The sequence below is a fragment of the Prinia subflava genome, chromosome 2, assembly GCF_021018805.1.
Source record: "Prinia subflava isolate CZ2003 ecotype Zambia chromosome 2, Cam_Psub_1.2, whole genome shotgun sequence".
Lineage (NCBI taxonomy): Eukaryota > Metazoa > Chordata > Aves > Passeriformes > Cisticolidae > Prinia > Prinia subflava.
This window is the reverse complement of record NC_086248.1, coordinates 55,057,945-55,082,360: the sequence shown is the minus strand read 5'-3', so window position 1 is coordinate 55,082,360 and position 24,416 is coordinate 55,057,945. Positions and strand designations below refer to the sequence as shown.

General features: G+C 40.5%; 1 protein-coding gene and 1 long non-coding RNA gene across 14 annotated transcripts in view; one reads left to right on the top strand and one right to left on the bottom strand.

Annotated features, from left to right (window-relative positions):
• The first annotated feature begins 2,842 nt into the window (after positions 1 to 2,842).
• Positions 2,843 to 24,416, top strand: part of EPB41L2 (erythrocyte membrane protein band 4.1 like 2) — a 104,201-nt gene continuing 82,627 nt past the window's right edge. For 12 of the 13 annotated variants that reach the window (XM_063390018.1, XM_063390012.1, XM_063390017.1 and 9 more), the window contains exons 1-2: positions 2,879 to 2,931; positions 6,555 to 6,636. The gene's annotated coding sequence lies outside the window, so the exon portion shown is untranslated. Of the gene's footprint in view, positions 2,932 to 6,554; positions 6,637 to 24,416 lie in introns of all 13 variants that reach the window. The other variant, XM_063390009.1, reaches the window with a different exon arrangement.
• The window catches only part of LOC134546827 (uncharacterized), a 60,383-nt gene continuing 50,896 nt past the window's right edge, over positions 14,930 to 24,416 (bottom strand). The window contains exon 3 of the long non-coding RNA XR_010079272.1: positions 14,930 to 15,476. This is a non-coding gene — a long non-coding RNA (uncharacterized LOC134546827). The remainder of the gene's footprint in view (positions 15,477 to 24,416) is intronic.

Below are 24,416 nucleotides of genomic sequence, written 5' to 3'. Positions count from 1 at the left end.
CTGCTTGAGAAATTGTCTATATACTTTTCCTCTTTAGGACCTGTTTGTCCCACAATAGAAGTTCAGGGAAAGCACACACTAAAAAATGTATTACATTTTATGTTGTTTAAAGAAAAGCAACATAGATTTTTAACTTAATGAAACTGCCAGGCTATTTACTTTTCCAAAACTGTTGATCAGAGAAGCAAAGTTGACCATAAAACCGCAGATTTCTACAGAAACAAATGGCCTAAAACCAGTGTGAGAAGAAATATGAGTGTAAATAAAGCTCTGGGAGGTACCTTTAACTGGGATTCTGAGCAGAAGTGTCCAAATCTTGCTGAGGAAAGAGGAAAAAAGAAGCAGTTCCTTTGATTCAGTTCCTGAATTCTCTGATCTAGGGAAGATTCACTGCAGGCATTCCCATTGGTTTTAGCAAAAGTGGAAACTTTAATGAAGACTGTTGCAGGGGCAGTTGGTTTTAGTACTGTGTCAACTACATTTGCTCGGGCCAATGGTATTAAACACTGGCAGCCACATAAACACTGTCAATGACAGACAGCAGCTGGGATGGTGCAAACTTGGGAAGCCTCTGAAAGCACCAGAGACCAAGTGTCTGCTGTTGCACCCATAAGTTAGGTCTTTTACAGTAGTAGTTACTGATTTTAGACATGCATGGGAAGCTGCTGGATTATTTTCTGGAGAAACTGGCACATATTCTCCTGTCGTTCTTCATGCTTAGTGATACTAGAGCACCTGAGGAATGAACCAGGAAAGTTCAGACACAGAGTTTTAGAATCTGCTTCCATATAGAAAGCATCTAGATGTAAAACTCTAACCCAGTAGTGCTGTGGTAATTGTAGCATCTGCTGTATCAAATTAAAGCTGCAGTGACTGGTTTTCCTGAAAAAGAAAAATGATACTCCATCTCCTCTTTGAAAAAGTCAAAAGGCTTTTTTAATGCTGTTTTTGAATGTGGAGCAAGAGGTACTAAAAATAATTCATCAGCTTTATTTAAATTATGCAGTGTAATACATAAAACATGAAGATTACAACATCAAGCAATATAGCTGGAACAAATTAAAACTGCTTGTGCATTTGCATTATAATTCCTTCTTTAATTACTGGTCCCTAACCTCTTTCAGTGGATGCAGAATAAACATGTGGAATTAAGCACAAATACCTAATAGTGCCTGTTCTCTATTCATCGCCAACTCATTGCTTCTCTCTGCTTACATTAATTTCCTTTAAGAGCACTCCTATGAACTGCCTGGTTGCTTTTAATTCTGAAGCACTAAGATTAAGGAAAAAATATTAATTGGTGTCCAACAGAACTTGATTTCTTGATGTTGCACATTATGAAATAAGTAGAATATACGGTGGATTGCCTGTTGACTTATTTTTCACTAGTAAGCTACCCTAAATAAAATCCCAGCATCTCAAGATTGGCACTGTGAAAACCATCAACATCCATCAACTTCTTCACACAAAATGAGATTAATGCTATGTGTTACATGGCATCACACAGAGATTTTTTGAGAAAGAAAACCTGGTATCTTACAATTTCTTCAAAATTCTGTAAAGAACAGTCAGCAATCTCAGTCAGATCCTATTCCCTGCTTTCTAATTTTCCAGAAATTACACAGGGATTAAATGTAGTAAAATGCCTAATTTTACTACAGAGCTCTGCTCCAAAGTAGAAAAATCTACTCTGTGCACTACAGAAAAAGTCATGGCCTGGTATGCATGAAGGTTAGGCAAGAAGTTTGTAGTTAACTTCAGTTTATAATGCACGAAAGGGATGAACTTGTACAGGAAACATATATTATGTGCTGGGTTTTGCAAAATCAGTATGACTGCACACCATGTAAATAATTTTCTGTTTCCATAGCACTCCCAGGGCCTGCAGCCTGTGCAGCGCAGCAGTTGCCATGAGCTTTTCATATCCAGCCTTTTAGCAGTCAGCACCCACACACACATCCAAACACCTTAGGCAAGTGAAAGCCAACCCCCATTCGAAAATTCAGGTTGTAAGGAGGCCTCTCCCTAAACCTCCAGCTCAACAGCAAGGCCAGCTGCATGGTCAGTCCAGGTTGCTCAGGACTGCATTTGCCTGGGAGTGGACATCCCTGAGGAACCCACTCCCACGGCCCAGCTGTCCGCAGCATGAGTAACTTTTTCCTTACACCCAGCCTGACGCTCTCATTCACCTCACTCCCGTTGTCCCTCAGCAGGACGCTAAAGCCCCTGGCTGCCTCTTCTCGACCGGGTCCCCACGGGTGCCGATCCTATCCGCAGGCCGCGGCAGTCCCGACCCTCCACCTCCCCTCACGGGAGGGTCGCTCCGGGCCCGCACCCTCGGGCATCCCGGTGCTGCGGCCGCTCCAACCGCGCGCGGGGCCGCGGCCGGAGGCGGCACCTGCCGAGGGCTGCGGAGAGCTGGGAGGGGTCACCGCTCCCCTCCGCGCCCGCGCAGCCCGCGGTGCCGCAGGAACCCGTTCCGCTTGGAGACACAGCGGGGCAGCGGCACCGCACCGCGCGCACGGCCGGCGCCCTGCCCGGACTCGCCCGGGCCACGGCTCGCCAGCGGCGCTGCCGGACAATGTCTCTCCGGTGCGATGCCCGCGCTGCGACGACGCTCCCGAAGCCCGTCCGGCCCCAGGCTAGAACCGCACACCCGACGGGCAGCGGCCGCTGGAAACGGCCCAGTAAGAGCGGGCGGGGGCGAAACGCTGCCCGCGGAGATTGACGACTGCGTCAGCCAATGGCGGCGCGGCGAGGGCGGGGGCGGGGCCAGGGCTGCCTTGGCGGGGCGGGGCGGGGGCGGGGCGCGGGGCCGGGCGGGGCGCGGATTGGCCGGGGGGCGGGGCCGGCGGGGTTTTCTCCCGGGCTGGGCTGACGGCCGCGGCCGGGAACTTCGGGAGCGTGCGGGCGCCAGCGGCCGTTCGGGCGGTACGTACCGGCGGGAGCGGAGCGGAGCGGGAGCGGTCCCGAGGGAGCGGGGGATGACGGGGAGGAGGGGCTCGGGCAGCCGTAGCGCTGCGGGGGAATGGCGGTGCGCTGGGGGCCGCTTTGCCGCGTATCTGTCGCCGTTTTCTCTGGTCCGCTCCACTTGCCGCGGGATGCGGAGGCTGCGGGCGGGGCCGGCCCGGCTGATCGGGTTAGAGCTGCCCCCCTCCCTTCTTCTTCCCCTCATTCTGTGCCGGCCCCGAGCGGCGGCGTGGCGGGCGGACGGGGGCTGTCAGCGCCGCGGCCGGCAGGGGGCGGCAGCGGCCCCGAGGACGCGCGTCCGGGGGCGGCGGGGGCGAGCGGCTCCGAGCCGCAGCCCCTCCGCCGCGGGCGGGCAGCTGGCTCCTCCCTCCCTCCTTTTCCCGCAGCCTTGGGCACTGGTCCCGGCGAGGCGAGCCGTGCGGGGCCGCTCCTCGCCGCTCTGTTCCAAGCCTCCTTCTGGGCAGTGCCGCGCCCGCTGGCTCCGGCCGCAGCTCGGGGCAGCCCGGCCGGCGCTGCGCGGGCTCCCGCGGTCCCTGCCGTGCCCCCATCTACCGCGCTCTTGAATCGCCCGCCTCTGGTCTGGGGCCAGCAGGAGAGGCGTGTTTTTCCCCGAAAACCTGCCCCGATGGCTCTTAGTGCTTTCCCCGCATCCGTGGCGTGAATGCTGCGTGAAGAGAGGCGGCTGGCTTCCTAATTTCCTTCCTCCGGGAGCACCACTCCTCTCCTCATGATAACTTCATCTGTTTGCATTTTGGGCTGTTCCTTTCTTTCATCTCTAAGTTGGCAGCTGCAGAAAAATGAGCGAAATAGGCCCCTGCATTGAGGCTGTTTATCAAGAATCAGGTAGGGGGTGAAACAGAGGAAGACTTTGCATCCCTAGTTTCCCTTCCCTTCAGGATTAGGGTAAAAATAAGTGTAGAATCCTCTTATATGGTTTGTGTCTACTGTTTTAAAGTAAGTCCCCTTTTCAAGATCTGACGACCTAGTCTGTGAGCACTATGCACTGAGATCTTAAAAAAAATAGATTTGTTATTTATAAATTTAGGTCCAAAGTTCTTTTCCTATTATTGTTCTTTTGTAAGGCTTTGATTATAGTACTCTGAAGCCTGAATATGCTCAAAAGAGCTATTAACACTGTGGTAACATTTTTTTTTTTAGTGCAACGTTCTTCCACAGGTAAAGACCCCACTGAGTTGAATTTAATCCCTTCTGATGTTAATAGTATTGTGCACACATGTGTGTGGCTAGAAGGATCACTGATTGACATAAAGGGAGTTGTTTTGAGGGATTGTCAGCTTAATGATTATGATTTCCACCTTCTGAAAAAAATCACTGCCAAAGAACAAGTAATAGCCAGCTAGAGTAAGCGTAGGTTAAGGTGCTTTGATACCAGTAATAATTAGGAAGCAGTAGATTTGGTGTGGTTTTTACTTCTTGTAAAGCTCTCCAAGACCTGTTTTTAATTAAAATTATATATTCTCTATTTGTTTTAAAGCACACGTATTGGTTTTCTTAGCTTTATGGCCTCCTTTTCTGTCTGCTGTCATGGTTCTTCCAGAGTGTTAGCGGAATACAAGAAGCACAGTTCTACAGAACTTAGCCTTTAGCAAATTCTCATAAGCTTGTGTGTGACCATTCCTGCGGAGGTTGAAATGAGAAAATGCTTCTTTTAGAGACTGTCTAAAAGAAAAGCTGCATCCTTTAGCATCATGTTTTGAACAGCAGAAAAACTGAGTCCCTAAGCTGCAGAGCCAACCAGTTACAGAACAGAAGCAGTTTTGTGGTGCCCTGGGTTAAGCAGCAGTGGCCCTGGAAGGATATTCAGCAGAAGCCCTCTGCTTCAGCTGCTGCTTTCCTCCCTTACAAGAAGTTTCCATTTCTGCTGGCCATGCTGCTTTCTGTCTGCTCTTGACCTCTTGGTGGGAAGTTGAGCTGCTTTCTGTTGCATAAATTGCAACATTCTGCTGAGTTTCATTACCTTTGGGCTTAGAAAATGACCTTCCCTTCAGTGTTTTCCGAGGTTATGGATCTCAAACAGATGAGCTTCCATTGTAAAAATATAATTTAAATGGCCTAGACAAGACTTTTAAAAATATGCATATTCTCTCTGCACATTTATTGATGGTGAAGAAGAGGGGGAATTCAAACCTCTTAACGTCCAAGGCTGCATGGAATAAGCTTCCAGGCTCCATTCATCTGGAAACAGACCTTTTGTTCCACTTCTATTTGGATAATTTTCCAGTAACTGCACTCAATTCATATTTCTTTTTAGATTCAAAGAGAAACAAAGGTAACATTCTAAAGCTAGTTTGGCTTCCTCGTGTCTTAGTGGGGATTCAGTGACAACACTGAAGAGCTGTCATTTAGAGAAGGTAACCTGAGGAAGAGTTGTATTACTTCTAGTAGCGAATATGATCAGAATCAGTTTGTGAGTGTGGATATGGGCAGGATATTCATTTTTCATGTGACCAGCTCCTGAGTTATGCCTTTAAAAATGAAGAATGTGGGTCATTGGTGGAGAATGGGAAAGTGTTCTGGGAAGTACAGACATGTAAAGAAGGTATTGTGGGTTGTGATAAATAATTTGGACAAAAGTTCTCTTTAAGTTGATGTTTGAAAAATCAAACTAGGTTTATAAGCAACATTTAAAATACATGATAAGGTAAAAAAAATTCTGTAGTTGGTGGTTGTGGGATTCCTTTTTGAACTGGCATTTCCTTTGGCATTAATCTGGGAAGCATGTTTTAGTACAAAAGATGGATCGGTTTTAGGATTAAAAAGAGAAGAAACAAAATGATGGTAGATGTACCTGTTACATGGATGAGAGCTATGAAAGTATTCGCTGGCAAAAAAAGTATCTAATTAGTTTACATTTTTAATAGTTATGTCTAATGTGTAGCTCTACTCTAATTTTTGAAAGAGGAGGTTCTCTACATTTTAATTTACTGTTTGTAAATTTCAGTAGGTTAAAAGTGATTTTACTAAAGATTGCAGTGTATAGCATATTTGCCACTAGATATTTCTAAAGCAAGGGTGAATGCTTTCATGAGGAAGATGTACTAAGTCCAATTGTGGTTTCATTCTGGAATTGGTCTTAAGTGGGGGGGACTGAGAAGAGGAAGGTCAGCTGTCTTCCTCATTGCAAGCAAAATTAACCCAAGAAAAGCAATGTTGGAAAACTGTTCATTGTGTACTCACACAATCGGTGGACACAAGAAAGAGGGTGGGAGCAAGAAAAGGGGATGTGGAAGTGTCTGATTGTTGTCGTCTGGGCTATGCAAGAAGTCAAACTGCATTGTAAGGGGCTATTTCTGACCTATTTTGAAAGCAAAGACTACTTTAAACTTTAAGGGTGTTAGACTTTAAAATAGACTTCCACACTTCTATTTTTTTTAAGAGACAAAAATCAAAGTGCAAGTTAAATGACTGGGTGTGGGATTTCTTTCTCTTCCTATTTGTCAGGGTATTCACATTCTTAAAATGTTCATCATTTTAGCGCTGTTCAATGCCACTTACCTGGTTTTCTAATTTATTTGGTGGGTTAATTGTTTAGTGTAATGTGACTCTGAATGATTCCCTTACAGGCAAGGAAGATACTGTGCTGTTACCCAGTTGTCCTAGTTGATTTCACTCTACAAATCTTCAAGATTCCTACTGGAGTGAAAGGTAATTTATGGTTTATTTTTTTTTAAATCAGAAGATTGATTATTTGAATTTAGTAAATAGGCAAAATTTTGTGTTCTGTGTCAACTTCATTTATTTTTGCTGTTCATATGATAGATATCAGTAATTTATTTGAATTAGGAATAAATATCAGTTGCATGGCTTGAGTTGTCCATTTTGTAATTTTATATGGAAAAGAACATCTTGATGATGTAGTAAACATTTTGACTTCTACTTAGGAAGTTTGTGGTGTTCACTCTTCTGTGAAGGTAGTTTTACTGGTAACTTATTTCCTTCATAGACTTCACCTTGTCTTTGAGAACTTTGTAAAGATTTACGGACTAAGTGAAGGCCATATCAACAGAATATTGATTAATTACTATTGGATAATCCAAAAATAGCTGTTCTGTTTGGCTAGTGAAATGAGAAAAGTATGTTCCATGTATAGTATGAGATTATAGACTTGTGTGTACTGCAGCTGGGACAGTTTAGCAAGAATGCAGGTTTATTTATTTTAACAGACTTAGGGAGGAAAAAGGGTTTTTTTCACTTGCTGTAGTGTCAGATGTCTTAGAGGCACTACAGAAACACTGCATTACAACGACTCTGTGAGTTGGTGTTGTAAAGGAAAATGCCAGATGCCAACCCTTTGCTGTGCTCATCACAGCTGCCTTTGCATGTTTCATGACTGCACTGAGGTGTGGGATGCTTTCAATGCCTGACTTCGGTGAGGTTGGCCTCTTGTGTGAACACTGATTGTCTCTGCAGATTCTCAAAAGCAGGTAGTCATGTTTTGTTTGTGTTTCTTTGGTTGAATTTTTTTCTAAAGTAGATAAGGTACTACTACTGTTCATCTCTGTAGTGCTTTTATTAATAGTAGCATGGCTCTTCAGAGAGTTCTTGTGAAGGAGAATTGCAGGAAGATCCTCTCTTTTAAAACTGGTGACTTTTGTTGGTGTTTAGGGGGTTAACTGGGTGTTTTACTTGATATTGTATCTACCATGGGGCTCATATTTGTCTGTATCTTGGTTTCTCCTCCCTGTATTCTCTCTGAAGGGTGTGATAAAGGTGTTCCTTTTGTCTTTTAGCTTATCTTGCTGTTACTAAGTCATGTGGCCTGTGTGTATTGCAAGGTCATCTTGTTAGAAGATCTGGCCATTGGGTAGTAAAATAGGGTTAGCTAAGGACAGTTGAAAAGAGAACCGTGCGTTGCCGTGGTCCTCTAGGCTTGAATCTTCCCTTTTGCTCCTAACACTGTGTGGTTTAGTTTGCAAAGCAGTAGTTCTGGAAAACTTTCATAGGAAAAGTTTCATAGGAAAAGATGTTCAGTAACCAGAAAATAAAAATAGACTCAGTAAAAAGCATGGACTCTCTGAAAGATCAGTTTCATCTTAAATTGCTTGCACTGATGACAAAGCAGAGTTTAACCAAATATTTATTGTTGAAATTACTCTCTAATTAGTAGTGTTGTACAGCTAAATGTAACACCAGTTTTTACTGTAATTTGCTGCTATCCTATTACTGTGGCTAGAGAAGTATAGACTATAACTGTGGCATTCTTTATAGTGGCCTGGATAAGAATTTGACTACAATGTTTTAAGAACATAGAATGTTATTAACAGTATGAAAAGCTTCAGTATGTATTTAAAATGCATGATGTGCTCTCTTACCACAATGGAAAATTAGAACAGCTTTTTCTAATTTGAAATAATCATTTATCCTCTATATGGGATTTAAAATATATATTCTTAATTCAAGTAGTTGAATTTATACTAGGCAGACCTTTGAATTCTAACTGATTCAGCATTGTCCTCCCACTATTGAAAATCAAACCAAAGTTAAAATCTGGTGATAAAAATGTGCTTGGGTTTCACATTTGTTGAAACACTCTTATTACTTCCAGTTAATCACAAAAGCAGAGATTCATCAGTTAAAATGTCAGAATATACAAAGTATGTCCTGCAAACTTCTTTGTACATTTCAGTTTTGGATCTGAAAGTTTCAATTTCCAAATAGAGTGTTTTGTACTTTGTAGACATTATTTGTAAACAATCTATTTGCTATTTCCTCAGTTGAAAGAAGCTGTTTTATCCCATTTGGCTTCTCCTTTTGAAATTGTACTTAAAAGCTGTGTTTAAATAATATTTTAACTGCTGCTGTTTCATCATCAAGCAATTAAAGAAATATGCCCTGTATATCATTGATCTTCTCTTAGAGGACTGAATCTTTTATCTTGTGTGGCTTTTTTTGGTACTTTTCCTGGTAGGATATTATTTGACCACGAGTCTGAAATAAACTTAGTGTCTGGGAGGGAAGGAGGTGAAGGGAGGGTGGGTAGAGTGGGGGTACCCACAACCAGGACCAAAGAGGGCTGTAGCATTAAATTAATACTTCTGTGTTTTGTCTTATGGCTGCCTTGTCCTCTCTGTGGACAACATTTGTCAAAGATCATCGTATGTTATGGTTAGAGGCAGCTGCTTGGACGGAGGCTGGGATTGCTACATATCTGTGTTACTGCCCCTTCTTTACAAACCCCAGTTGTAAGTGATTCTAGTATTAGATGTGTTTTGGAGCTCCAATTACCTCATTAGTTAACTTATGCTGTTGGGTATTTGGCCTCACTTTCCCAGTGTGCTTTCTTGACTCTGTGTATGTGCTTGAGGATATACTACAGAGAGCAATTAATGCTTCATTAATTAAGTATTAAATATGTGCACTTAGAGATTTATTTTTCGTTCTCCACCCTTCCCTGCCACCCTTGTATTTGCTTATACTGAGACCATTGTATTTCCAAGCATGTTGAATTTTTTCATTCTGAAGGGTGAGACATGTTTCTGAAGGCTGAAATTTCATAGTCTTCAGATTTTCTACTGAGTTAAATTAAAAAGTAAGGTGAAACATGTAGCATATTAAAACATTAGTTTTTTGTCACTTCTGGATTTAGTCCCAGACATTTCAGAAAGTAAGGATACTATTTAAGTGTCATGGCATAACTTCAGAATGACTTAGTTTTGAGGCTAAATAGTTGAGGGGTTTTGGGGAAAAAGTTTACGCTGTTACCAGCACATTGTTCTTGTACTGTAGAAATTAAACTGTAAGAGTGAAGGTAGGAATACTGTAACCCTGGGTTTTAGGTGACAAAATTCTTGGAGGAAAGGTGCCTTTTCCATGAAAGAAATGCTCTGTAAAATGAGCTCTGTTGTGAGAGAGTTGTATGTTTAAAAACTTAATCCAAAGCTAAAATGAAATTGTGCTACAGAACACAGTAATAGATGACAGTGTTCTGACTAGGGGAGAGTGGCAGGATGATGTGGTCAATCTAGTTTTAAGAAACAACACATGTAAATAACATTGCTGCCCCCTTCATATTCCCTCATATGCCCACTGGTTTTAGCAAATTTAGTAAAAGGGACATGACCCTACATCTACTTTCATCCTTAGACCATTACAAGATCAGGAATCCAAACAGAATATCTGCAGTCTTAACTAGAGACCAGGTATTAAATGTGAGACACTTACCACTGGAAAAGTTGGTACAGTTTTAGCCCTGATGTGAAAGGATGACTCCAGAAGCTGATTTAGTTCTTGTCTCATGTATTCTGGATTTTGTTCCTTTTGTTTCAAAAAGCATAATGAAGCTCTATAGAAACACCCACACATTAGATGAAGTATATCTTGCCTGAGCTGATTTGTTTGAAAAGCTAAGAAATCCAATGCTGTATCTTGAGGAATCATGAGATTTGATATATTGGGCTAAGAATTAAGAGTTTTATTTACTGCTTGCAATTGGATTTTTAAAGGCTAGTGTGAGAAAGGCAAAATATGTACCCACTGTATTGGGAGCAAGTTTGCTTCAACCTTTTTTTCCACCTTGATAAAAATACATCTTCTTTCCATTTTTTAGATCTTCTGCTCAGTTTCCCTGATTTTTAAATAAAAAAATTTCTTGAGTTGTATTCCAAAGCAAACCTCGTATGAAACTGGTTGGGTTACCCTAAAATTACCCAGTGGTGGTACGTCATGTCCTGGATAAAGGGCAAGACGTGTTCTACTGTAGCATGTTAACACCTTGGAATGGGTCCAGATGAAAACAGTTTTTACTGGATGAACTGCTTAGTCACTGTCATGAGCCCTTATTTTCTGTCTTGAAACATCTTGTCTTCATAAACTGTTTAATGACATGGGAAGATTAATTTGTGTGGTGCAGTTACTTGCAATAAAAGAGATGGGAAAAACGCTAGTATGTTGTGGTCCACATGTTAAGCCTATTGAAGTCAATATCAGCCTGCTTCATTCTTTTACTGCTGTATGATCTTTGCTTGCTTGTAAAGGATACTCATTAAAAAAAAATCTATGGATCCTTCCTGTTGAAAATCTGTCAAGCATGTTCTTTTATTCGTATTTAAAACAAGTCAGTTTTTCTTTAATGGTATGGTTAAGTGTTTTAAGACTTGAAGTAGTAGTTATGCTACAGAGATTTTTCCACAAGTGTTATTTTTAAAATTCTGAGTTTTCATGTTGTGTTATTCCCGAGGTTCACAACAGTACATGACTCTTGCTAGAAGGCTCAGTATGTAAGCAGTTAAACTAACAGCTCAAGACACAAGAAGTGATTTTATATTCTGTGACTATTTTTAGATCTTTGGTTATATCAAGAAGGTGAGAGCATAAGCACTTATTTTGGGAAAAATGTGGTTTTTTTCTACTTGTTCATTTTGGGTGTTTTTGGTGATGGCTTTTTTTTTTGTGGTGTGTGGTTTTTTGGTTTTTTTTTTACCTGCCTGTCTAATGCTTTGTTTCAGGTAACTCAGGCAGTATGTTTGTGTGTGCCCCGGTAAATGGATCATGAAGGTAGCAACTCAAAGGAAAATAAAGTTAATATTATCAGAGATCCTATTTAATGTAACTTTATTACTTGCTTAAAAGTGGTTTCTGTAGCTTGTCAACTCTGTCTTTTTCTTTCATCATATTCCTGTTTTTCAGTATAAAATGGAATAAAGATGATCCCTCTGTTTATGAGAAACCAAGTTAGTTTCTGTGGGGGTTTTTTTAATCAGTATGGAAATGGATTTTTTCCAGAAAAGAGCAGCTTCTTTTGACTGGTTTCAGGTTATGCCTCCCACCACTTTGTTGTAACCAGTCACTTAGCCCCTGCTATCTCTATTTGCACTATATGTGATTGTGAGCAGACTGTGGTACAGCACCAAGACATCCTAAAGGAGGTTTAGCAAGGAAATAACCCAATTTAGTGTTCCTACTGGAAAACTCCAAACCATGGCTGCTCATTTACTTCCTCACACCTCCTCCCTTTCACCTTCGGTTGGATAGAGAGGAGAATTGGAAACACACAAGGTAGAGGTTGTGGGTTGAGATGAGAGCAGTTTACTAGAAATAGCAATTAAAAAAGAAAAAGAGCAGTAAGAGCAACAGTATTAATAACAGTGTACGAGGGAGGTGAGTGACTCACATGTGAGTGCTCCCCACACAGAGCCTGGTGAATGCCTGACTGCACCACCACACTTCATAATGCAAAAGGGGCTCCTTCTTGTGTCCCCAGAAAATGATGTGAGGTGATATAGAATAATCTTTGTCTCCTGGCCAGGCCCCCTCTTGGCTACTGTAGAAATTGTTTGAACCAGGACATTACCCACCCCTTAGTCTATACCATTCATGTCATGCACAAATCCTACACCTACCTGCTGTATACATACTATATATATACATATATATGTACACACACATAAGCATAGGTATAATTTCAGTAGTCAATGTCCCTCCAAGGCATCCATTGAGTTAATTTGGGCTGTGTCTTTGGGCTCTGCCCATCTTAGTTGTTTTCCAGGGTAGGAGGGCTGGTGTGCTGCCAGGTGGTTGTGAGCTACATCAGGAGCCTCATGTGTCTGGAGCAGACCATATTCATTGCCCATGGTAGTTATGGCATTCAGTGGCAGTGTCTTTCAGCAGCCAGTGTTATAAAATCCAACACTACAGGCTGTTCTCCCTCAAAGATAAAGTCCCTTTAAGGCTCATTGCGTTTCCCCATCCCTCTTCATTACCCACCAACTACTTGAACAGAAACAGTCACGCAGATAGGTTTGCCTTTGCTTTAGGCAGGACCAATCCAAACTCATATTCCTCAATGCACCACAGAGACTTTATCCCCTTTTATGGTATGTGGGGGTTTTCATTGGGAGGGACCAGCTCGATTGGTGGAGCCTGTGGTGTTAATTAAACCAGGTAGCCTTTGCTAAGTGTAGATTCCAGTGTTACAAGGCCCCATCACCCACTGCTTTCCATATGATTTCTAACAATCTGTTGTAGTGCTCAATTTTCTCTGGGGCTCGCACACAATAGGGAATAGGGTGTACCCCCTCAGGGCTGTGTATTCTGGCCCAGATGTCTGTGAGACTAGTTTTGAAATGTTGTCCAACTCAGGGCTGCCATGTTGCCACAGGACGTGCTTTCCAAGGCCCAAGATGGTGTTCTGGGCAGTAGCATCAGGCACAGGCCATGTGCCTGGTGGTATCCAGCCCTCCAGGGATTGTTTCCACCATGGTAAGCGTGTAGCACTTGCCTTGGTGAGTTTGCAGCAGTGTGATGTAATCGATCTGTGGGGCCTCCCCATATTTGTATTTCAGCGCAGTCCACCTTACCACAGAGGCCTTACCTGCTTGGCCTGCTTGATGGCAGCCCATATTTCACAGTTAGGGATGACCTGGGACATAGTGTCCATGACTAAGTCCAGCCCTCAATCACAAGCCCATCTGTGTGTTGCATTGCTTCCCTGATGACAGGAGGTATGATGGGCCCGAGCCAGAAATTATTCACCTTTATGTTGCCAGTCCATATTCACCTGAGACACCTTAATCTTGGCAGTGTGATTCACCTGTCCATTGTTGCAGTGTTCTTTGGTAGCCCAGCTCTTGGGTACATGTGCATCTACATGACATACTTCTACGGCCAATTTTTCTACCCAGGCAGTGGTGTCTTGCCACATTTCAGCAGCCCAGATGGGTTTCCCTTTGTGCTTCCAGTTGACCTTTTTCCATTGGTCCAGCCACCTCCAGATCATTTGCTGCCATCCATGGGTTAGTGTAGAGGTAGAGCACTGGCCATTTCTCTTTCAGCAATGTCTAATGCCTGCTGGATGGCTTTCAGCTCTGCACTCTGGCTTGATCCGCTCAATAACTTCTGCAGCTCTTTGTGTAGGACTTCATCTGGCAGCTTTCCATTTTCGATGCATGGCAGGAGGTGTCAGTAAAGAGGGTGTACTACTTTTTATTTTCTGGTAGATGATTATAAGATGGAGCCTCTTCAGCATATGTTACCTTCTCCTTCGATGGCAGTCTGAAATTTCTTCCTTTATGCCAGTTCTTGCTGACTTCCAGTATCCCTGGGTGATTGGGCTTTCCTATTTGAGCCTGCTGTGTGATCAACACAACCTGCCTACTCCATGTAGCATCAGTGACATGACGTGTGGCAGGGATTTTCCCTTTGAACATCCAGCCCAGCACGGGCAGTCAGGGTGCCAGAAGCTGTCCTTCAGTGCCAGTCACTTCTGAGACAGCTTCATAAGCTGCTGGTATCTCAGTTTGGGTGTTACAGGGCTGGCATCCTTTGCAGCCCTGACTGCAGAAATCATGGGGTTATCTTTGAGTCTCCCTGGGTGCTTCGTGCCAGAGACTTCAGGAAGGACCTTTCTCCCTGGCTGTAGTGTAAAGCACATTTTTCACATCTTGTCCTTTCTTGGCTGACCCAAGTGTGACTGCATGAACAATCTCCTCTTTAATTTGTTTAAAAGCTTGTTATTGTTCAGGACCCCACTTGACTGAAGGGATTTACAATCTGACTCTAATCTGGAATATGCATCCTCCAAAACCCCACAGCGCCTAGGCAAGCTTGTGTTTCCTTTTTGCTGCTTGGTGGGGACATGGCTGCTATTTTGTTGACTACATCCATTGGAATCTGACAATACCTATCTTGCTGATTTACCCTTAAAAACTGCTTTCCCAGATACTTCAGGTATATTATTATTTGATAGCTCAAGTACATAATTGGTACTTGAAAAGCTGAGTGGAAATTGTCTTACTGAAGTTTTTGGGTGTTGTAGAGACTGGAGTGACTTTCTTGCATGACAGAACAGTTAGCTTGGTTTTCATCCAGAAACTAAGTTGGACAGTTTTGCAGTGTATATGTCTTTAATAAAATTAAAGAGAAATAAAATCATAGAATAGCAAATTTGTCATCTGTCAAAGCAAAGCTTCATAAATTTTAAATATTCTTATTAGAACAGCAAGATTCTTCTATAATGGGAATTATACCTGTACTGTTTTCATAGTTGTTTGCTATTATTAGGGTATTAGGACTTTTTTATAAAAGGCAATTCTGCCAATAGATTTTTTGCAAGCCTAAAATTATAATAATTTCAATTTTTCAGTAACATCAAGTAAATTTACAGAGTTTTTTCTTTAAACATTTGTTTACAGAGCATTATTAGCCTGAAATTGCATGTAATCTATGACAGCATAGAGGGAAAATGTACCACTGTGTAGGAGTGAATTGAAACTGGAGATACTTGAGATGTTTCTGACTGTGATTCATTATTTCTTTGTCTGGTTTGGAGAGCTTATACTGTGACTTTTGTACCTTTGATCATGCCTATCTTATATGTGCAAACATTTGAAGAGCAGATTCGGTCACTAACTAGATATTAACTAGATATTAATTCTTTTTTCTTCAATACTAATTTTGAGCTACTTGAAGTAGTGATGTCAGCAGGCAGCTCTGTGTCCATGGATCATGCAAGGCTGATGCTTTTGAACCGCTTGCTCCTATTGTGGAACCTTTAAAAAGAAGAATGCACTTAGGAGGCTTAGTATCTCTGGTCTGAATGGAGGCTGTGTTAAGCAACAGTAGTTGGGTTTTCATTTTCAGCAGTAGATGTACTGTTGTATGGGGTTTTTTTTCCTCTCCTCCACTTCAGTTTATGCTCTGAAGGTGTGGTTCACTATATTTTCCCCCTTTCATCCTTTCAGTTCCAAACAAGCCCTTTGTTACCTCTTCTCCCCACTTCATTTTTTTCTATTCTTTTTTTGGTCTCCCCTTGAATTAAAGTAAACACTGCTGTTGTTTTCAAAGTTCTGTGCTGCTGAAGAGTTGAAGATGGCTTTTGCTGTGCTAGTCATCGCTAAAGAAACATTTGTAGTGAATTGAGAGTGGTCTAATGGTTACATGCTGTGAAGTAACCATTCAAGTAACTGCTGTGAAGTTATGCAAAACTTTTTGTTTCTGATGTGAGCAGTAAAATGTTACTTGATCCACAGCTGTATTTTTAAAATGCTACACTCTTTTAGTATGGAAGGCTTCTTGTGGCTTTATGTGAAAGTGATCACATTCAGGGCTTTAGCTGGAATTGAAGCAGTCATCTCAGAATACTTTCATTAAGAATAGGCAACATAACTATTGCTGCAATGAGATAATCTAATACAGGTCTCACATCAACATGATTGCAGCATAAAGACCCTTATGTAGTATCAAGATAAGCCGAATATGCTCCCGTATTCAGCCAGTGCTTCTGACCTTTTCTTCTGAAAACAGCTGTTGCTCCATTCGCCCTGCTAGACTAAAGGAGATGCCTGGATGGCGGTTAAGGTGTATCTTCCTTTGCATGAAAAACCTTTCAATTTACTGACCTGTCTTTGTACTTGAGAAGCGCTGCCATAGGCTACACTTTCTTTACAATAGTATGCATCAATTCACATGACAGAACAGTCTTTGCTGATACCCTGAAGGCTGGTAATTCTGCAAAGAACTTGAATAGTTTGCAGGAATTTTAGCAATAATTCAGTGCTTTTCAGCCAAGAGAGTGTTCTACTGTATGCAGTTTAAGTTTTTCCGCTGATTTAATTTTTTATTTTTTGGAATTATTTTTATGCTTTGTTGTATTGCTGCTTTTCTTCAAAACACAGCTGCAAATTTTAGCGTAGAAGTTTTGAAGAACTGAACAGAAAGATCAAACTCTTCAAACTCAGCTTGCTGCTACACAAGGAGAAGTGATAGCAAAGGAAAAGTCACTGCATGTAGATTTCATCATTACAGAGATCCTGGGCTTTGACTTCCACTAACTTTCCAATTCTGATTGCTAAGGAGGGCTTAACTTCTGAGGTGAGAACTAAAAGGAGGAATCTAAACTAGTCTTTTTTTCCCCTTAGGTCACCTATGTTTTTTTGTTCTGCAGCCTTTGGTACCGTTAGGATAAGCTGTACTTATTTCACCTAGTGGGTTAATGCGTGTAGTCTTTTTCTCTCACAGCTGATGGGGCTTTGTGGCTGTTTTTGGAGCTTCATAGTGCAAATGGTGGTGATACTTTAAGGTCTGACTTGGAGCTAGTTACTGAATAGCATAAAGTAGAGAAAGTGAGACGTAATCAGACTTGCAGCCTGAAGTGAGGCACTATGGCTGCGGGTTTGAGCTCGCCAGACCTTTGAGGCAATGATCAGTATGATCAGTAAAATGCTGATTTGTTTCCTGTACGGGGTTTTTATTTCCTCTTAATATCGTGACATTTTGACTTAAATGTTTAACTTGGTCTGTAAAGCTAAAATGTTTCTGAAACATCTTCACTGATTGTTGTTGATGTTGACTTTAATACTCCTTATTTTTCTTATTTAATACTCCTTGTTTTTCTTATACAGTATTTAATTAGAGGAATTAATCTCTTCTGATACTATCATTGCCTACAGTAATACCATGTTTTTAAACTGACCTCTCAGTTTAAGAAGTTCTTACATGACAGTAAGGACATACAATGTGGTTAGTTACAGTGATTTTCTGGAATCATTACTAGCAGTGCAGACAAGAGAGGATGTTGAAATAAAGCAGTAGATAGGCATCTGGAAAATAAGTTTTTGAGACAAATTTAATGTAATGAAAATTATGATTATTTTATCCTCAAAATGTAGAGATGGATGCATTAAGAGATTTCTGAATGTTTTATAATTATTTTCTTTTAGGTGGTCTTGTGCCTCTGTTATCTATGTTTGGACTGTAGCTTACATAAACTCAGGAAACTAGAGTGTTTCTAAGTGTGAGGTATCTCCTGACCTTTCAGCAAATGTTGAGATGCCATTGAGAGTTCTAAATCACGTTTGGAAAATTCTTGTAATAAGATGTCAAAGACCCTTGACTTTTTTCTCTTCACCATAGAATCTCAAAAATATCGTAACTTGATTTATGTTTATATTTTCTCCCAAGTTAAGAAACTTAATTAAGCAGCTTAAGTTCTACAAAGCCTGCAAATGAACTTGTCTGATGTATTTTGTGATAGATGCCTCTAACACAGCCTACTGAACTGGTTCTGTCAGTACCTCTTTTCTTTGTTTTCTTATATTATTCCCTAAGTATACTTGATGCAGAACCATCCAAATTGTCACTAGATAAGTATTTATTTTGTGTGGCTGCTAGGTGCTGACAGTAAAGCTAGTAAGACAAATAAAAAAGCTTTACTTAAGGGTTTATACTAGACACTCTTCTCTAGTTGGGACTTCTTTCCTACCAAACTGGCTTTGTCCTGTATAAAGTAAGTACTGTTGAGATCTCTGGACCATTGGTAAATTTGATTCAAATTCACCATTAAACTTAAGCATTACTAAAGAAAAATAACAGATGAACAGGCAGTGTGATTCCATAGATCTTACTTCTGTAGGAAGCCAGGCCAACAACTAATATTTCAAACAGCGTTCTTATTGGAGTTCAAAATAATATTTTCTATCCAGTTCCTAACAGAGTTGGTGATGGTTGATATTTATTGTTCCCAGTTTGATTAGGTTTAATAGCTGGTTTTCTGAAATCCTTAGCCGTTTTGCCTGCTTTTTACTTTTAAGAACGCTTAATATTTTTAGTAAAAGTGAGTGTTTGTAGACTGCCCTTTGCTGTCAGGCAAAGTTTTGCTGCTGTATAAACTCTGTTGTTCATTGGCTCATATAATTGTTCGGGTTGGAAAAGCCCTTTCAGATTATTGAATCCAACTGTTTGGTTAGCACTGCCAAGTCCACCACTAAACCAAGTCCCCAAGCATCACATGCCCAAGTCTTTTAAATACTTCCAGAGATGGTGACAACCACTTCTCTGGGCAACCTGTTTCAGTGCCAGGCCATCCTTTCAGTGAAGAGATTATCCCTTCTATCCAATCTAAACCTCCCCTGGTGCAACCTGGGGCTGTTTTCCTCTTGTCTTATCGGTTGTTACTTGGGAAGCAGACACTCATCTTGCTTACAACCTGTTCCAAAAACTATGTCAAGTGTTTTGCTATATCCTCTCTAAGCTTTTATGTTCACACTGCTGAATATAATTTAGCAATTGAAGTCCCTGACAGCTTGTTATGAGTGAAAGGTCTTATTTCCTCCTTTTTTTGCAAATAGGAAAAGATGTTAACTACCAGAAGGGTGCTGCAAGTTAGGGAAAATAGAGTTGTGATTGTTACCTTAGTAACACTTAAGTAATTTGCTGGGTGTCTTTCAGTACTTGGAAACTCAGCTCTCATAGACCTAAATGACAACTGTTTCTTCTTTGAAATCCTTATTATGAAAGTAAGAGTTTTCTTAAGTGTATTAAAATTATTTTTGATGTAGGGTTTTAACACAGTTATCAGTAACTCCTTCACTGTTTTTGCAGCAGATCCATTGAACATATTGTTATCTACCTTTAGTTTTTCCTTTATGAGGAGTCTTGAAATTCTAGCCTGGGTTTATGTAGTATTTCACAAGTATCTCTCATGGTAATATACTAAATAAATTACTGAATAGTTACACACTACAGTAATGAAGTAAGCTTGAGTGTCTCAGCCCTTAACTGTTGTCTGTTACTTGATTTCTTGATCCACAGATTTGCTTGGCCTTTTTAAGTGACAGAAGCTGTCCCTCAACTTATGTATATCCAGCATTCTAATTTACCTTTCTGACTGGAAAGTTTGTAGCAAACTTCCCCCTCCTCATTTTAACCAAGGGCATGCCATGATTCAAGTGTGAAACCCCTAATCCTTTACAGGTATTCCCTTGCTGTTTCCACCCAGGAGAGAAGCTACTAGTACAGCACACTGGAGTGAGCCCAGGAACAACTGTGACTATGTCCACCAACAAATCCAGCCCTCCAACGTGTTTTGAAGTGTTTCATGAGTAACAGGAGGCAGAGACTCTCTTAGATTCCAAAATTTGCCATGGTGATCGTTATCTGTGTTGCTAAGAAAATACTGATTATGCTTGTTCAAATGAACCTGAGTATTCCAGTCAGAGAATTAACTGAGCTTCTTTTAAATGTGAAAGGCGTGCTATTTCTTTTTTTCTGGCCTTAAGCATGTGGGAAAGAAGATCATTTCTAAGCAAAGGGAAAAGGAAATTGTCTCATATTTATTAAATCCTTTTCCTATCAGGAAGTATGCATCAGGATTATGTGCTTGGCAAGCAAGAGTACATATTTTGGCACATTTTTCTCTTTGTAATTTTAACAGCCTGCCAGCATTGCAGGCAACACTAGCAGCAGCCTGTGTCCCAGACAGTTTTGATTATAAATCCCAGTCTCTGCAGCGGGGCAGAAAGCTCTGTGGGGATGGGTATTGTTTGGTCTCCTTGGCTCCTTTTCCTTCCAAGTGCACTGGGTAAAGAGAGGGTAGGGGATAGATGGAGAAGGCAAGGTTATGGTCATTCTTCTGGTAACTCCCTCTGCATCCTAGTTAAATATCCCGTGAATAAATAGCCTGTGTAAATCTGAGGAGAGTCTAGGCGTGTTGTGATGGAAGCAATGGTCTGCAGTCTAATTGTATCTGAAAGATCTCCAATAAACCATTGTTTGAGTGCACCAACCCCCTGAATTACAAATGGCATTGCCCACACAGGCATTCCAGAAATTGTGGACACAGTCTTTTCTTGCTTATCAAATGAAAAGTTAAAGGGTAAATATCTTTTAAAGCTCTGTTGGGACCAAACATAGTTGTGCACTTTAATCCTCTGTTCAGTGCTCAGACCTGTATTGCTAATTGTGTCATTTGAGGTGGCAGTGGCTTCCCCATTTACAGAAGAATGAGGAAAAAATAGCTGAGCATTGTTACATTTGCTGTGAAGATTTTCTGTGAGAGTGATAACCATGCTGCTGAAATAACTTAGATTTTTTTAAATAAATCAAACTGAAGTGTGAAGGGAGGCAAATGAGGACAGAAGATGTCCGTGTATGGGAAAGATTCTGAGGAACAGGCTAGATGTCGAACTATCCCTTGGTTTTCAAGAAGATTTTAGTACCTTTAGTGCTTGTTTTTTTTCAGATACTCAAATTGCTTACATAAGCATGCTTAATAAGGTAGCTAAAGTGTTATGTTAATACAGTTTGAGTGTTATGTCAACTCTTGTTCTTCTAAGTCATTTGAATAGAGTACAGTTCTGAATTATTAAGAGAACTTTCCATCTAAAAATCCATTTTATTATCATTCTGTGGAATGAATATGGAGAGTAGCAAATCATGGATTTAATATGTCTTTCCAGCTTATGCCTTCAAGGAACTTTTACTGCATTTAAAACTTGCTTTAAAATATGTAAAGCTTACACATTAAAATCTAGGATATTCCCTTTAATATAGAAGTTAATGTTTTTTGTGGATGGGAGAGAGATGCATAAGAAATATTTTGACTAATTTTTGTATTGTAAACTGATTATATGGAGCAGTTAAGTTACATATTGGGTTTTGGTCAATAGGGGATTTTTTTTCTGGAAAGACTTTTTTAAAGCCAGCCAGTTTCTTTGAACACTAAGGAGATTTAAAGGTAGCATTTTAACAAAAAAATGGAAGCTTATCTACTGACATTCTTTTTAACCTCATGTAGGCTATATTTTGTGGTCTGTAAATTTCCTCTCTACCTGTTTGGTTGTGGGAAATGCCGGAGACAAATTGTTAGTTCTCTTAGCTTAGTTTTATCATATCTGTTGGTCTGTGGTTTGATCTCAAATGTAGCTTTTTAAGTCTGGACCAAGGAAAGCTGAAGTTACAAAAAGTGAAAACTTTGATTACCATACATATAGAAGCTGCTCTTTGTAATGCAAAGGAATTGGATTAACAAAACAAATTATTTCTTTTTCCTCAAGGGCGAACTGAAGTGCTGCCAATAAAAGGTCTCTTGACATAACTGCAGTCTTCCACAGTTTCCTTGTATCTGCCACATGTGAAGTGTTTTATATCTTTTTAGAATCAAGATATCGAAGGAGACTTTGTCATGAAGATGAAGGAGGATTTTTTTTTTATCATAGCATGGAATCTGAAATTGAGTTTATAACATCGCAAATGTGTCAAAGCTGCTTCCTGAAGATATTTTACAAGACTAGATTTCTCTGTACAGAGATTCAAGAAGTGGATTTACTACAGCTTGTCAAGCTTGGTTTTTAGGTTTCTATCTTGAGTCAAGGATCCTGAATCTGGTTTCTGAGGACTTGATATTTCCCAAGAGCTTGTAACCATAGGGAATGAAAGTAAATTACATAAATTGTTACTATTTGCCTTAATTGTATCGTATAGATCATTCAATGAGTGGGTATTAATTAGCAGAAAAGTGTTATTGTTGATTTCCCAGACTACGTCTCAGTTTTGTGAATAACATGAAAACAAACAGAAAGGTTTGATTACTTCTTATAATTCCTTTAGCAGCAGTTCTTCATTTAGGAAACTTCTGCCACTGTACACAGTTCTGTATTGTCTTTTCCTTACCACAGTAACAGACTGCTGCTTCAACTTTTTTCACATATCCTACAGAAAGATTGTCCCTTGTTTATTTTCATTTGCTGTTTAGGTGGCTTCTCCTTAATCCACATACCTGAAATAGTTCATTTTAGACATCAGCTGGGGAGTCACATATATTAAACCAAAATTGTAATGAGCAGTTGTAACCTTACTAGGTGGTACCTCAAATCCTTCTTCCAGGTAGGGAATTGCTGTTCATTCAATTTGTTAAAAATTAATTTGGTTAGGAATGGGCACACTTGTTGTGCACTGCAATGAGAAATTTAAAGAGCATTATAAATGATTTTTGCGGGGGATACCAAATGGGGCTACATTTAACCAGATGGGTACCAGAATTTAAAAAATGGTGTCATCCTATCTACCAATTCAATCATGCACTTCTTTGGTATTCCTGAATGAAAGTAACAATACTTACTGCTACAATAATACACAAAAATAAATTTGAAATTATTACTGGCAATTCTTTATGCCTATGACATAATTTTGGCTAAGATGCAAAGCTCTTAATGACTGACAAATTGTGGAGAATAGTGGAGTACAGTTCTTAAACACTTAAAGAATAAGCCTATGGCTGAGAAGTACTAGCAAGTTGTAGATATTGCAGATATCAAGAAGAGTGTTGAAGGGAAATGCAGATGTTATAGAATAGTTTTAAAAATATATATGTATGCCCTGAGTCTGTAAAATACAGGTAGCTGATGGCAACATTCAGTTAAGTATAGCTGTGAAGGGATGAAGAATTTATAGTATAGCTTTGTAGTGTAATTGAAAGCTTAATGCAGAAGAATGTCTCCTGAGGCACTTCAGGAGGTTCAAGTGAAATAATTCACAGTGAATTTAGCAGTAGCTGGAAACAAACTTCTTGTTTTGTTTCAGTAGTAGTAGTAGCAGCCTGCTTTCCTTTCTCTACCCACCCTCACTCCCCCAAAGAATGAAGTTTAACTGAAATGCTTAGTTTAAACCTCTGTGAGGGCTCGTTGGAATGATTATACAACAGTTTGCCAAACAGCTGGGGTTTTATAACTAGAAGTTAATGTTGAGGGCAAAGTCATAGTTTTAATGTTTTTGGAAGGAGGAGGTATAAACAAGATTTGCCTTTTTTATATGCTTTGCTTAGCAGTTTTGTCACTGAATTGATCTGTAGGTGCGGCTGATAAGGGCAGCAAAACCTCAGTCTAAAACCAAAAGATAAGATTGTCTGGGTGGAAGCTCTTTTTTTGTCTGCATTGGCACAAAGGCTGCATGAATGGCTGAGGGTGCTAATGCTGAGTTTGCCCACTCCTCTGCCTCTCCATCCTGCCCTGTCCTGTCCTGGCATTTTATGATGGTGAGGGATGGTAAGTCAACTGCATGTAGTTGCAATAGCTCTCTGTTGAGAAAGGGAGAGGCAAGCGAGAGCCAAGCTTAATTCCTGCAGTGTCCTTAGCTCTGTTTCTGTCTGGTTGATGGTGGTCAGGTTCCTGGGAAGCTGTCAAAGTTGGTAATTTGGACAGAGAGAAGTCAGGAGCACAATAACAGCAGTGAGAGTGGGGTTGTCACTGTAACTCCTAACTACGGAAGAAAGGATGAAAATTGGAGCTGGTACTGTTGCTGCAGCAAAAATGAATTTAACTGGAAAAAGCTAGTCTTGTCAGTACTCCTGGGAAGCCTTTGATTTGTGCTTCCTTGTCACCAAACTTTCAAATGAATTATATTACTCAGTCATGTGACTGGTGCCTCTTAATAGAATAGACAAAAATGAAATATCAGCTATACTTTAAAGTGTCTTTGTGATTCGCTTTTAAAAATGCATTTATAATAAGTGATAACATGCATCTCCTCTGATAGCTTTTCTTAAAATAAGCTTCCTTTTTATTCTTTGGTTCATCAGAATGTTAGAAATAGGATAAAGGGTTGAAAGAACCTTTAAAAGCTTTAGTGTTTCAATAATGTGTACAAAACTTAAAGCTAAGGTAATTTGAGAAATATGGTGCTTGACCTATGACACTGCTCTAGTTTGCTGTTAGAAT